Source organism: Gossypium hirsutum, chromosome D10 (genome assembly GCF_007990345.1).
Source record: "Gossypium hirsutum isolate 1008001.06 chromosome D10, Gossypium_hirsutum_v2.1, whole genome shotgun sequence".
Taxonomy (NCBI): domain Eukaryota; kingdom Viridiplantae; phylum Streptophyta; class Magnoliopsida; order Malvales; family Malvaceae; genus Gossypium; species Gossypium hirsutum.
The window spans coordinates 25,208,653-25,224,658 of NC_053446.1; positions in this window are offsets into that span (position 1 = coordinate 25,208,653).

A 16,006-nucleotide genomic window follows, 5' to 3' on the forward strand; every position below is an offset into this window, starting at 1 on the left:
TGCTCCTAATCCCTTAAATTCATGTTTCTATACTTAGGAGAGCATTTCAGAGAAAAAGGAGCGAAAAACGAGCAAAAATTAGACAAATAGAACTATTTTCAGGATCCACACGGTCTGGGCACTTCCACATAGGCTAGCCACATGCCCGTGTGAGCCACACGGGTTGGCCACACGCCTATGTGCCAGCCCGTTTTGATATCACACCTCATTTCCCAAACACATGGAAAAACCAAATTTTTAGGCTTTCTGAGCATTCTAAAGTCTATAAATATCAACTAGAAGAAGATCTATGGGGGGACACAGAGAAGATTGAAGAAAAGACTCAAAAAACGCCATCGAAATCAACTTAGAGCGGATCTCCTTCAAGATTGAAGATCTCCATTTAATTTCTTTAGAAGTTTTATTGAGTTTTTTTTTATGTCTTGTTGTTATCTTAACTTTAAGATGTTTCTATTCAGAATTATAAACTAAATTCCCTAGATACCTAGGGAAGATGAAACCTATGATGAATCTTATTATTTGGTTTCTGATTTGTATGATAAATACTTGATTCTTGTTCTCAATTATGTATGCTTATTTCGTGTCTTAGTATTTTTAGGATATTAATTCATGTTTAATATGCTTAATTAGTAGAGCAAAAGTCCTTATTTAAGAGTAGATCTAGCATAATTGAGTGGAGTTGCATGCAATCCTAGAAATAGGACGACATAAATCTACCGGATTCGAGTCAAATCTAATAGGGGAATCCATAGATTGAGTTAATGCGACAATAGGGGTTTTAATTAGAAAGAGATTTCAATTAATCAACCTAGATTCAGTTGTTCTCAGTCTCGAAAAAGATATTAACATAATTTAGGGATTTGTACGGATCAAGGCACAAGTGAATAAATCATTTAATTTAGATTCAAAATAATAAGTGAAGTCTAGGTGGATTCTTTCCTGGGTATTGTCTATCTCATTGGTATCTTCGATAAATTTCGTATTTTATTCTCTACTACGTTCTTAGTTAAATTGGTTTAGTAATTTTAGATTAAAAACAATCACTCCAATTTGACAGCTAAATAATAGAAAATTGGTAATTACTAGTACTTTAGTCATCGTGGATACGATATTCCCTACTTACCATAACAATAATATTGTTTGAGAGGTATGCTTGCCTTAGTTGTATTTATAGTTAGTTTAGTGACCATCACTACACCGTTTGTAACATCCCAAAATTTCGATTAGACATATGTCATTGATATGAGATTGGATACAATGAAATATCGAAAAAATTGGAAAGATCAGTCAAAGAAGGAATTTCTATGAAAGAAAAAGTGATATTAGAGACAGGAATAAATGAAATGGAAAGTAACGTGGATGTGAGAATATGACAAAATGTCTAAATTGTAAATTCTAAAAGTTAGAGGATTAAAATGAAAATTTGACCAAAATGAGAAATGAGAGTTATTACTGATTATTTGACAAAAAATAGAGTGGAATATGTATTGATGTAATAAAAATAACTTTTGAGACCAAATTGGAGATTTGAAAGTAAAAGGACTAAATTTTAAAATTTCCCATTTCACCCAAAAAGTGCAAATGTTTAATTTTGACCAACGTTAAACTTGTATTAAAGGTTAACTAAGATTTATGAGCTTGGAGTGGGATAAGTGACTAAAAGTATGAAGAAACGATACAAAAGGGCAATAAGGGGTAATATGGTTAGTTTGCCATAAAATGAGGCATTTGGCCATTTTTGAAATATTTTGTATTGGAAATATTATTTTGATGAGATATTTGATATGCGAAATAAATATGGACCATTGGATAAGATTTTATAAGGAGATGGATTGTGGATCATAGATTTAGTTAGACTTTGACTTGTTGACTTTGAATAGGCAATTTTAGACGGTTTAAAAGAAAAGGGAGATTTTGGCCATCATCTTCCTTATGGTCGACAACTCTCGTGGAAAAAGTGAGAGCTTTTCTCTCTTTATTGTTCTACTCTCTTTCTTCAATCTTACTAAAAATCTCATCACCCATATTGATTTCTTACCAAAATCAACTAGAAAACTCTTTCATAAGCTTGAATCCACATTCAAATCTCTATTTTTCAGCAAGAGTTTTGACAATTCTTGGGAGAGAAAGTTGAAGCTAGAGAGAGAAAGCTTCAATACTGTAAGAAATGACGTTTCCTACTTCTACTAACTTGGTATTTTAGATTTTTTGTATAAGAGAACTTTGGAAGATCACATGTTGATATTTAGGAAAATGATGAGATTGTGTAATGGATGAGAGTTTTACTAAGTAATGAAGGTGTGTAAATTCCATGGTAAAAAATGTTGACAATAAGTGGTCAGTGATATTGTTGCTTGGTTAAACTTGGCCGCATGTGCTTTCTTAATTAACAATGTGTTGTGAAATTTGGTTATCATGAAACAACTGATGAATATGACTTGGTATTAGTGAATTATTTTAAATGTGTTACTAATGACGAAAATATTGCATAAAGTCACCATAACCAATTAGAAAATTAACATGTTGTTATAACTAAATTGTTCACTAAATGGCTTTGATTTATGATAATGTGTATACAACTTATTAATGAAAATTTGGTTATGTAACACGCCGTACCCGACCCAAGCACCAGGTCAGAGATACAAGATGCCACATTTGTTGCTGGAGTAACAACATTCTATTTGCAGTAAAATATTCATATGTACCTGCAATTCAATGTCAAACATATTCATTTATGGTTAAACAATCAAAACTGAGTCTTATTGGAGCTTACGAAAGCTCTTTTGATAACTGGAGCACAAAATAGGACCAAATTAAAAAGTTTTAAAAGTCTCGAGTCGACGTCAAAACCTCCATATTTTCTCGTCGCGACATAGCCATCTCAGTATGTCACGTTGTGACGACAAGGCTATGCTTGTCATGACAATACTCATTGAGATAATGATGTCATGACGTTGAGATCATGTAGTCGCAACATAGACCCTGTATTTGATAAAAATGAACCATTTGGTACCTATTTTGAAGCTCCCAACCAAGCCAACCATTTTTTTACACCAAATACCAAACTCAATTGCATCAAAACATACCAAAACAAGTTATTTAATCATTTCAAAAGAAAACCAATTCAATATAAGCTCAACCTAATATAAATCATCCATTTTCTTTACATTCAACCTAAAACTATTCTTACCTATGTTATAAGTCCTCAAAACCAATTCAACCAATTGTATAAGCATATTAACAACTAAGACTTGCAAGCATTACATAACTAAAAATTATCAAGGTTAAGACACATCTCACAAGCATACTTTAACTTACCTATACTCAAATACAATTCCATTTCATTCATCAATCAACAAATCACCATTTTTACCTCATCTCATACCATAACGTATACTATTTATATCTTAAGTATATCGATCAAACTATACCATCTCAACAAGGCATCACCATAAGCAACATATCATACCAAACTTTTTAATTTACCACAACATTTATACATTAGGATAACATACCAAAACACTTATATACACTAGATTAACTTCAAGACACCTAATATATACATGCCAAAACCCAAAACTCAAGATAATCAAAATATCTACTGAAATAAGGATAGTGTGAGCTTCTAGTCAATTTGGCTTGATGTGTTCTGCAAGGTGATGATCTATACGGGAAAAGAAAAACAAATGGGGTAAACATATACGATGCTTAGTAAGTTCACAGGAATGAAACAAAACTTACCTTCTCTTAATATCGAATACAATATGCTACCATTATTTGACATGGTTGACTAGACATGGCAAAGCATAATGTTAATAAGGCAAGTTTAACATATAATCAACCATATGATATCTCATTCATATATCAAAATAGTTCATTTTAAAGATCAATAACTCAATACCATGATCATGCTTAATTTAACATTTGTTCATCTAATTGTCAAGCTCGGATCATTCTATTTCAATTTTTCACTTTACAATAATCACTTAGCTCGATGAACTCTAGTAAGCGAACTCGGGTACACGGGTAACTACACCACACCAAGGCACCAAAGTGAAAAGTCCATAGGCAATCATATGTATAGTCGTATACTAGAACTTCTTTTCACCACACTAGGGTCTTTGTGGATACATATAATACTTGATGATTTGAAACAAATGCTAGATTTAAATATAACCTATTAACATGCCAGTCGTATCATAACCATTACTAAGTTCACATGGGCCTCTTTTTTAAATATAATCATCATTTTACAATTTAGTCCAATCTCACCTTTTATACTGATTTACCAAAAATCAATCTATAATCAGACATATATATACAATTCAAATACATAACCATTTAATATCATTCATACCATATGAACTTACCTGACCCAAACAATAAACAAAGCAAACCTCTAGGGACTAATTGACAATTTTGGATTTTCCTTGATTATGGTTTGATTCAATATGTAACACCCCTAACCTGTCTCCGTCGTCAAATTAGGGTTATAGAGCATTACAATATAATCTGAACATTTAGCTTACAATAAAACAATTATGCAAAGTAGTTTATAACATTTAATAACTTAATTTAACTATAATAAAAATACACTAATGAGCCTTAAATCGAGCCTACGAGGCCCTAAAAATAGCTTGAAAAGATTCAAAGATCATTTTGAAACAAAATTGAAAAATTGGGAAAAATTTTAAAACATGGGTCGCATGGCCATGTGGCTAGACCTTGTGACATAGCCTAGGCCATGTGAGGATTCAAGGTATGGACACAATCCGCCTGTCTGGGTATTGAAAATAAGGCCACACAGTCATATCACAGGTTATGTAACAATTGAAGTGCCCTCACACGACCGTGTCGTTAGCTATATGCTAGCTCGTATTCAACTCAATGTTGGGTCACACGGTCGTGTCCCAGACTTTGCTACATACTGACTTGAATCACACGGTCGTGTAAGGAAATCGTGTGTAGCCCACGACTGTGTGAATGCCCGTGTCCTAGATCACGTGCCCTTGATTGTATCTTCAAACGCAAGCTTACAAAAACATGCTTACTTGGACATCAATAAACTCATTTACCATTAATACATATTCAAAACACACTAAAGTAAGCCAAATCATGCCAAAATCATCTAACCTAAGTGTCTAACCAATATGCCTTCATTGACACCACAATTTAATATCCAAATCCAATACATGTTTTACTCTAAACGAAGGCACTAAAGTTCACATAACTGTACCTAAAACATTTTGGAAAAAGGGGTGTGGAAAACACAATGGAAAGTAAATTCAGGAAAAAAACCAGAGTTTTAAAAAATTTCCAAAAAAGATCTTGGTTGTGATATTTAAAGTAATAAACTCTCAATCAAACTTGTATCTTGGTTGTGAGATCTTGTTTTGGAAAAAAAATAAAACTTTGGTTTTTCTCTAAATTTATTTTTTGCTGCGATTTTTAAACCTTTTTTTTAATAATTGGTATCAGAGCCAGGCTGTGTTCTATCTATAAGTATAAATAGATAATTAAAATAAATTTCTTTTCTTCTTGAATGATTTGATTACGTAGAAAGTGACATTCTCTAGATCTTATGCATATTTTGAGTTATATATGGGAATGGATGCGATATTATATATTTTTTATAGAATTATTTTTTTGAGGTTGTGGTTCTTAGGAAATAAATCGCAGACTATCATCTCCATGTATGGCTATTATTTTTTAAAATTAATAGAATTCTTGTGAGCCAGAAATGGACATAAGACTTAAATGTAATTTTTTTCAAAAGGAGTCTATGACGAGTAAAAGATACAATGGCGGTTGAAGACCCAATGAATGCCTTGTGGTGAAAAATTATATAATTTTATTTTTTTCATTTATTTTCTAGAAATAGAACCATACAAACCTTGGCTAAAAAATTTATTTTAATTACCTATCTCATTATATATCTGGTTTATAATTATTCATAATATTATGTAATGTTATAATTATGATATATATATATGAGATGATCTACAGTTGATCAATTAAAAATAAGAAGTGTGGTAATGAGAAGATGCATGTCTAGGATTGATTCTAGCTAGAAAAGACTTGGTTTTTAAACGGTCAAATTTGACTCACCTCCCTTTCCTGGGACACTACCTAGTGCACGATTCTCATTCACTTTTTCAGTTTTTCCCTTAAAAAGAAAAAACTATGGAGAATCAAAATTATTTGTTTTAAGATTAAATTATTCTTATAAATGGATATTATAAAATTTCCATAGCATACCATGCATATGTTGGAAGCATGTCATTTAGATTAGGTAAGAATGCCAATTGGACTATTGTATGATCATTCTTGAAATTTGGGATAGAAAAACCTTGCATGTTTTTAAAATATTGAGTTAGAGCATGTCATTAAACAAGACCTACGACCTCTATTGATGGTCTCTAAGTGATAGCATGATAAATTTTCGAGTCGGTTCTTACCCTGGCCACACCCTAAGGTAAACTTTGTCATGTAGGTTCACTAGATGAGATTTCCTTTTAAGGACAGGTAGTCATGCATAACTTTTAGAAATATTGTCCCAAGATGACTCACAAATAAAAGCATGTTCATGATGGATATTGAGTCAATGATTACACACTAAAGATCATCTCTTATTAAATAGTTTCCCAAGAAACAATATTTCAGCTAAAGATGATAGCAAAACGTTAAATGGTCGTTAGTTTGTATCGAGTCTTGAGAATTAAGATTCATGAACTGATTGGATGTAATCCATATTCTTGGTAGCTAATCATGGGACCCTTGTCATAACATTGCCTACATAATAGTAAAGGGGCCTAGCAAGCAAAGTTAGACATGGAGGGTCTAAATTAACGTAGAGTCACCACTAACCATTTAGGGCTAGGTTGGTTAGCCACCTATCGTATACAAGTCCAGAATTAATACGATGAAAAATCCTAACAGTCTAGACTCGATCTCATCACCAAATTTCGAGTTCGGGAGTACGATTACGTGTGGGGAAGGTTCTAGCACCCCCAGAACGCCTATCCGTGGATAGTCCTATGGGGTCTTAAGAGCTAGATTTTTTATTTAAGCATATTAATGTCTTAATCTAGGCTAAAATCTTATGGAAATCTTAAATAAAAACTCTAAAGAAAATGTCTCTGGTTTACTTGTAACTCGATTAAGATGTGTTCACCAAACTTATCTAATTTGAAACTTAAATTAGAGATTTTTACTTTTAACGGAAATCCTAAAGGATACCTAAATAACTATAGTAAAATACCTTCAATTCCTAAAATTAATTCTATTTTAGAATTCTAAAAAAACCCTAGAAATTACCAATAAATTAAGAGAAATATTAAAATATATCTACAACTTATTCGATCTTTTATTATTCTTATTTTTTAAAAGCTTTAATTAATAACGTTGAACTTATCAAGATCTTACGAAAGTATCCTATGTTGGGTTTATGATTTATCTTACTTTAAAATTCTTGATCTAAAGTTTAAATTTGTCAAAATCCTAAAATAATATATCTTAAATAACATTTACTAGGTTTCTTAAAATGTTTCTAAAATAAAGCACTTAGAAAGACCTAATCATGATTTACAATTCACCTACAAAAATATTTAATTTTAATCTTGAATAAAATCATAAACAATATTTACATATTAATTTAAGATTCGAAAGAGGAATTATATACGATATTTAAAATTAGTTTAAAACCCTAAAAAAACCTTGCATATTATTTATAATTTTTCTAGGGTAAATGGTAGATAAGATCTTAAGGACTAACCTAAATGTAAAAATCTTATGGTTCCATGAAAATGTAACACCTACTTAACTAACTTCATGTCAACAATTATAGGATGAAAAAATGACCTAAAGCTCCCTCTTTTAAAAAAAATAGTAATAAAATAGGAAAATTAATTAAATTGGCTAAAGTTAATGAAAAGTTAAAACTATTTCAAAATGGCAATAACAAAAAGAAAGCTTAAATAAATGAAATAAAGAAGACATTGACATGACGATGGTAATAATAACAATAATACACCTTATTCATAATATAATAAAAGAATCAAAGTAACATAAATAAATTATATTAAAATGTATGTAAGGGGAATGTGTAAAAAACATAAATATAAATAGACATGAAAATAAATAAAAATGGAATAAGAATAAATAAAAATTATATAAGTGTGAATAAATAAAGAACATTAAATTAAAATGCATAATTGGAATTAAATATATAAGGTATAAATGCAAATGAAAGGGAAGATATAAGTGTAAATAACTTATTAAAGATGGAAACAAAATGACATAGTTGATTTTGGGACTAAAAGATAAAAAGTGTGGAAGACAGATGATTATGTAGCAATTAATTTACTTTTAATTTATAAATTTTAGATTAAATTGAAGGTTTGAATAAAAAAAAGAGTTACAAGTGTAAATAGGTCAGAGAGTGAGGGCAGTTTTGCAAAAAAATGGGGTATTTTTTTATAAATTTACAAGGTAAGAGGATGGGAATAAATTACCTATTTTTGGCACCTATAAATGAAAAAACTATTCATTCTTTCATTTTAACCTCATATTAGAAAAAAAAAGCCTCTTCCTCTTTCTTTTCTTCCTCCTATGTTGACCATAGCTCCACCACCGGAGAGCCATTCAGGAGAGCCCAATGGCTCTCCAGCCTTTGGCAGTGGAGCTGCTGTGTACGGTGGTCAAAATTTTTTTTTTGTAAAATCAATTTTTTCTTTAAAAAATCATTACTTTTCTTAAAAATCAAAATTTTATTTGGAAATAGTTGGAAAAAATTAAAAATTTGTTTTAAAAATTTTAAACTTTTCCTTTAAAATGACTAAAAAACATATTTTTACTTTAAAAATCTAAACTTTCTCTTTTAAAAGAAAAACATAATTTTTCTTAAAGTTCAAAGCTTTTATCTTGAAATAGTTAAAAAAAATCAAAACTTTGTTTTAAAAATTTAAACTTTCCTTTAAAATGATTAAAAACATATTTTTATTTTTAAAATCTAAACTCTCTTTTTAAAAAAAAAACAAAAATTTGCCTAAGATCAAACATTTTTTTAAAGGAAACCTTTATTTTAGAAAGGGGAAGGGAAAAAAACGAGATTTGTGGGGGCTCCTATAGGCGAAGGATCGACGGCCCGATGACGTCCCCTTCATCGGAGCCTAAAACTTGATCCCTCATGACATGTCTATGGCAAAAAACAAAAAGATAAAAGAAAGAAAAAAAAAGAAATAGAATGCTTGTTGTTATTTCTTTTTACCTTTTTATTAAGAACAAAAATATGAAAAGCGTTTTTTTTTTCATTTCATTTCATGTATATATATTGTTTTTTAATCTAGTTTATTTGTAAAAAATGATAATAATAATAATAATAATAATAATAATAATAATAATATTTAATAATAATAGTAATAGTGATGATAATAATAATTTGGGCCTTTGACAAGTCTAAAAAGGAAAGAAAAAAAAGAAAAACAAAGGTCTAAAATTGACCAAAATCAAGTGGGCTTCGAACGGCCTAAGAGAGAGAAAAAATTTAAGTGGGCCTCTAATTGGGCTCGAACAAAATGAGTGTCAACAAAATGGGCCTCCAATGTGACATTATTGATGGGTGTGAAAATGATTGTAGCAACGATTGTTTTTCAAGGTTTTAATACAAGACGCATGCATCATACTGCATTCTTGATGTTGACACCATTTTTTGGATGAAAACGGGGTCGACTTGGGTTTTGAAAATGAAAACGAAAGAAAAGGGGGTCGCCACCAATCCTTTTTGATAAGGTGTGATCGGGTCACCTTGAAAAGTGGTTGTTTTTAATAAATGATTTAATTTTATTAAAATAACGAATTTGGTTCACGAAATTCAGAAAAATGGGTTCGGGAGTCGGTTACTTACAAGGAAGGATTAGCACCCTCGATACGCCCAAAATTGGTACCTAGTTGATTACTTAATGTCTTAGTATCGAAGATTGAAAACTTTGAGGAATTTTTTAAAAACACGATCCTTTATTGAAATGTTGAAAATTTTTAGGAAAATGGGCATATTTCACGTTAATCAAGAAAAAGCATCATATCCAGTAAGTTAGGACACAATGTCTCGAATTCCCGATACAAGAATAAATGCCGAAAATTTATTTGAAAAATCCTCATTTTGAGAAAACGACGTGTCATATCCAATGCGTTAGGACACAACGTATCGAATTCCCGATACGAGAATAAATGCCAAAAATCTACTTATTTAAAAAGATATTTAATTATCTCGGGTTTAGAAAAAGGATCATGCCCAGTAAGTTAGGACACGATCTTTTCTTAACTCCCGGCTAAAAAAAAACTTGAGTTTGAAAAGATTCGTGTCTTTAGATTTATCGTGAAAGTCGAAACCTGGTAGTTAGGGTACCACTTTCTCGAATCTAAACGCGAAATGCCATTTATTTAAAACAAGTTTTGACATATTGAGTAAAACGGAACACCAAGTCGTAATAAGAGAATGTGAAAACAAATTACATTGTTGATATGCATGGCAAAACCATAATGAATACAAAGTATATAAAAAAAATAATACGAGCAATAGCAATCAAAATAAAATAAATAAAAGAACAAACCAACAACTCACAAAATAACAAATGTATAAGCAAATAAAAATAAAACATTCTCTTAAAATAATCATGAGAACTGAAATAAATAAGTAAATAACAAAAAGATTAAAATTATAAAATATAAAAGTATATATATAATAAAACAATGTAAATATGTACATATGTATTTTAGAAGCATAAAACCAAAGATAAATATGTATGTATGTATATACACGAGTAAAAAAAAATCTATGTATATAGATATATTCATTACACACATGTAACAAAGTTTGAAAAATAAGAAAGATATAAATAATATCAATATAATATAAATATAGTAATATCAATATAAAAACAAATATCTTTGATATTTAAATAAGTTAATATAAATAACATATAACAACAGTAATACACATAATAATAACCATGATAGTATCAAATTTATTAACATTATTAATAAAATAACTAAAATAAATAAACAAATCGACTAAACTGAATTTAGAAACAAAACATGGGGTCTAAAGTGCAAATAAACAGAAAAGGGCTCCCATGGACCACAATAAAATGCGCTGCAAGAGTAAGGGACCGATTGGGAGAATATCCCCAACTTCTAGCCCGTCATTTCATTCAGGACCGAATTGAAATAAACGCAAAAACTGCGGGGCCAAATTAATAAATGCCAACGAAAGGGTGAAAGGATTAAATTGAAGACAAGCATAAAAGCGAAGGACCTGGGTTGCAAATAGCCCATTGAACGGAAACACGCGGATCCCCTGGAACGGGTCGGGTCGCGTGCGGATCCTAAGGGCCAAAACGGTGCCGTTTTATTACTGCTATAAAAGCACCCATTTCTTTTATTTTTTTTCATTTTTCCCCCTCCCACACAAAAAAAACTGCAGAAAGCTCTCAAAGCTTCCTTATGCCTTCCAACGGTTGGGCTCTCACCGCCTACCGTCCGTCTGCCGTACCGCCACGAAATCGGCGGCCAAAGAAGCACAGCAAAAGGGTTTTTAAAAGCCCTGACTCCAGGCGACTTGAGAGTCGGGTCCTTGAACCCCCACGAGCGCCGGGACTGGGGCTCACAATCCTTTTCCAAAATCGGTCCCGATGACGGAGAACGGCCCTCCGACGGCGCGGTCACGAGGCATTCGGTAAACCCCCCTTTATTCTTTTTGATTAATAGTTTTTTTAAAAAGATTTGTAAAACGATAAAATAAAATAAAAAATAGAATCGAAAAAAAAAAGAATAAGAAACAAGAACCTCTTTTATTTCCCTTGATTTCTGATTCTGATATGCGTTTTTTTTACAAAGAAAGATTGAAGCCCCCCCCTTTTACATCGTTTTTCAAGGCTTATAAAGCCGAAAATCAACCCATTCTCTGCCTCTTTTGCTGCTTCTATTCCCCTTTTTTATGTTGCTTGCAGGTACTTGACGAAGGCAGAGGCGTGGCTTGCCGTTTTGGTGCTAGGCGGTGGCTAGGGTGTCAGGTAAGCCTCAGGACGAGGCGCGGATGGTACACCCGAGGGAGTAGCGCACATGGGCAGTAGGGCTACGGCGCGAAAGGGCAGGGAACCCTAGGGTTCCCTGTGCTGTTTAGTTTTCTGGGCCCCAATGGGCCGTTTTAAATTTTGGGCATTGGGCTATTATTTTTGTAATTGGGCCTCGGGTTAATATTTTTGGCACTAGGCCCGGGTAAAATTGGGTCTGTACAGCTGCCCCTCTTTGCTTGTTGTCGTGTAACGAGAACAGAGCAAAGACTAAGAAAGACCAATTTTGCCCGGTCTCACCGAGTCTTAACTTCTGGTGCTTCTCTTCTTCGAATAACTTCGTTCCAGTCCACTGTGTCTTGTTGCTTCGATCCACTCCTCTGTGTCTGTTGCTTCGATCCACTCCACTGCACTTCAGAGAGTTCTGACTTGTAGCTTCAATATTCTTTGTAGCAACTTCAGGGGGACGATGTTTGTGTTTTTTCTGTCTGCTCCGCTACTGCTTAGGGAGATAAGACTTGATGCGATTTGCTCCACTACTGCTTAGGGAGATAGGACTCGTGGCTTAAATCTGCTTCACTACTGCTTAGGAAGATAAGATTCTCCATCTTCGATCTGCTCCACTACTGCTTAGGGAGATAGGATTTAATATCTTTGACCTGCTCCACTACTGCTTAGGGAGATAAGACTGGTGGCTTAAATCTGCTTCACTACTGCTTAGGAAGATGAGATTCGCCATCTTCGATCTGCTCCACTACTGCTTAGGGAGATAGGACTGGTGGCTTAAATCTGCTTCACTACTGCTTAGGAAGATGAGATTTGCCATTTTCGATCTGCTCCACTACTGCTTAGGGAGATAAGATCTACCATCTTCGACCTGCTCCATTGTAACCTCAGGGAGATAAGATCTGAAATTCTTCGGTTTACTCCACTGTAACCTTAGGGAGATAAGATTTGTTGCGATCTACTCTACTGTAACTTCAGAGAGATGAGATCCTTTATTTTAATCCACTCCACTGTAACTTCAGGGAGATAGGATTACTAGTTCCAATCTGCTCCACTGTAACCTCAGGGAGATAAGATCTGAAATTATTCGGTCCACTCCACTGTAACCTCAGGGAGATAAGACTTGCATATTCAACCTGCCCCACTGTAACTTCAGGGAGATAAGGTTTGTGGCTTCGATCTGCTCCTTTGTAATCTCAGGGAGATAAGATCTCTAGCTTCAATCTGCTCCACTGTAACCTCAAGGAGATAAGAATGGAAATTCTTCGGTCTACTCCACTGTAATCTCAGGGAGATAAGACCTAAAATTCTTCGGTCTACTCCACTGTAACCTCAGGGAGATAAGACTTGCATATTCAACCTGCCCCACTGTAATTTCAGGGAGATAAGGTTTGTGGCTTCGATCTGCTCTTCTGTAACTTCAGAGAGATAGGATCCTTTATTTTAATCCGCTCCACTATAACTTCAGGGAGATAGGATAGTGTCTTTGATCTGCTCCGCTGTAATCTCAGGGAGATAAGATCTATCATATTTGCTGATCCGTTCTCTGGGGAACATGACCTGTATAATGAACTTAATTATGCCTAATGATTAGGATGGCATGATCAAAATGAATCAAATGCTCCTAACTAGACATGTGTGAATGGTGTTTGTATGAATGCAAAATTTTATTTTTCCGAGAATGATCTCGCTTAGGTTGTCATTACTCGAAGTTTATTAAGGCTTTGTGACTGACGTGCTACAACACCTTCTCGCTTGACTGGTTTTTCTGAAGAAACATTTGGCCAGGTTGCCCCCACTGTAAACCTCAAAGTTCAATCCATTGGGACGCCAAAATTTGTACCATCATTCTCCCACTGCAATCGAAGGGTAGAAATATGTGACTTTTCCTCAATCTTCTCCTATCACAATTCAAGGATACAGGACGCGAATCGTTCTAATTCCTCACACCATTCCCAAGGTGTCATACTCATGTGCAAATGAAAGATCTCTTCTCCGAGGTAACCTCTTACTATTGCCTGATAATCATTGCTTGCTTGTTTATTTAAGCTTTGCCACCAACATGGTGCCTTGTCAATCAACGCATTTGAAAACAAAAATCCAAAGAAGAAGTCTAAATTTAGACTATTCCTTCTCAAATTTCCAACCTTTAAAATTGGTGTGTTCTAAACAATAGTCCTGCTTTAAGCTCCTATATTATTTAGAAACTTTTCAGAGTAATAAGCAAAATTTCCTTTGTAAAAGTTTTATTAATCCATTAATCATTATTCCAATGCAACATGCTCGTAAGAAGGGTCATAACAATGGATAAGAATAAAGTTGGTTCTGAGCATAGCTCGAAAGAACAAGTTATCCAATAATAGTAAAGAAGGATGACAAAGAAATTGGTTGGGAATGTATATCTTGGAAAAGAATAAAAAGTATTCCGAGAACAACAAATAATATGAGAATTGGGTACTTTAGATATCGCAGCTTGAACTTTTCTGTACAAACTTTCTGAAGACCATTTTGAGTTTAACATGTGTTTAGGAGATTTACAGTGCTTTGTCGACGCCCCAAGATGTCGCTTATCCCTTCATGTTGATTCAGGTATAGCAAGATCACCACATGCCCCAATTTGATCAAAATTTGAATTGCTCTGATCACCTCATGCCCCATTCTGATCAATATTTGAGCCGCCCTTTTCGGGTTTTCAACTCAAATCCCCTTTGGCCTAAGACGCCCTTTCCGGGTTTTCCCCTCAGCCTCTCCATTTTTTCATTTTTCATTTTCTTTTTTCAATTTTCATTCTCATTTTTCATTTTTTCAGAGTGCCCTTTGCGGGCTTTCACCTTGGTCCTTTCTTCTTCTTTAAACGAAGTATTTCTTGACTGGATCCGAGTTTATAGGACTAGCGATCTCACTAAGGATCAGTGCTCTTCTGAAAAATGTCTTGTTTACAACGTAGGGACATTCTTGATTTGTCATTCATTTCCCTCCGGAATCATTTTGGAGAGGAATGATCTTTTTCGACATCCAACCCACTCGTGGAATTCTTTGAGATGACACTGTTCATTACGGGCTCGTATCATTTGTTTCTGGTACATCTGACCCTGAAGAATAGCTTTTAACCTTTTTTCTAGGTTCAACTGATCGCATCACGATTGGATCCATTCTGCTTCATCCAATTCTAACTCAACTAATACCCGGAGAGCAAAGATTTCAATAGGTAAAACTACCTAAACCCCGCAAACCAAAGAGAAAGGTATTGCCCCGGTACAAATGTTCGACAAGCAATGAAGGCAAATAGTAATTTCTCATGCCAATCCTTGTAAGTCTCAGTAATTTTCCTTCAATTTTTGATGTTCAACTTTAGGCAATTCAGTGACGAATCGTGGTGTCCACTTCTGAGTTAATTTGAGACCTCAGCGATCGTGCCATTGTTTAAGCTCAATGCATTCTCCAATACCCTCTTCTCTGAAATTCTGTATCGGTATACGATGACTTTGGCTCATGAAGTAGCCTCTCAAAATGAAGCAATACCCATTAGAAGTCTTCGATAATGGTGAAGTCCATGCCTCATTGTGCTCGAAATTTGAGTCGCCCATTTTCGGGTTGTCAACTCAAAACCTCATTTGGTCACAAAGCGCCCTTTGCGAGTTTTCGCTTTGGCCTCTCCTTTTATTTTTCTTTTTCTTTTTCATTCTGATTTTTTCATCTAGATTTCTCTTTTTTCATTCTTCTTTCTTTTTCTCAGTTTCATTTTCATTTTGATCTTGATTTTGATTTTTTTCTTCTTTCTTCTTTTTGTTTTTTTATTTTGATTTTTGATTTTTTTCCTTTTCATTTCCATTTTAACTTTGATTTTGATTTTTCTTTTTCTTCACTTTTTTGATCTGAGCCTTTAGGGGCGCAACTACGACAGAAAACTTTGGATCTTCCTCTTTAAT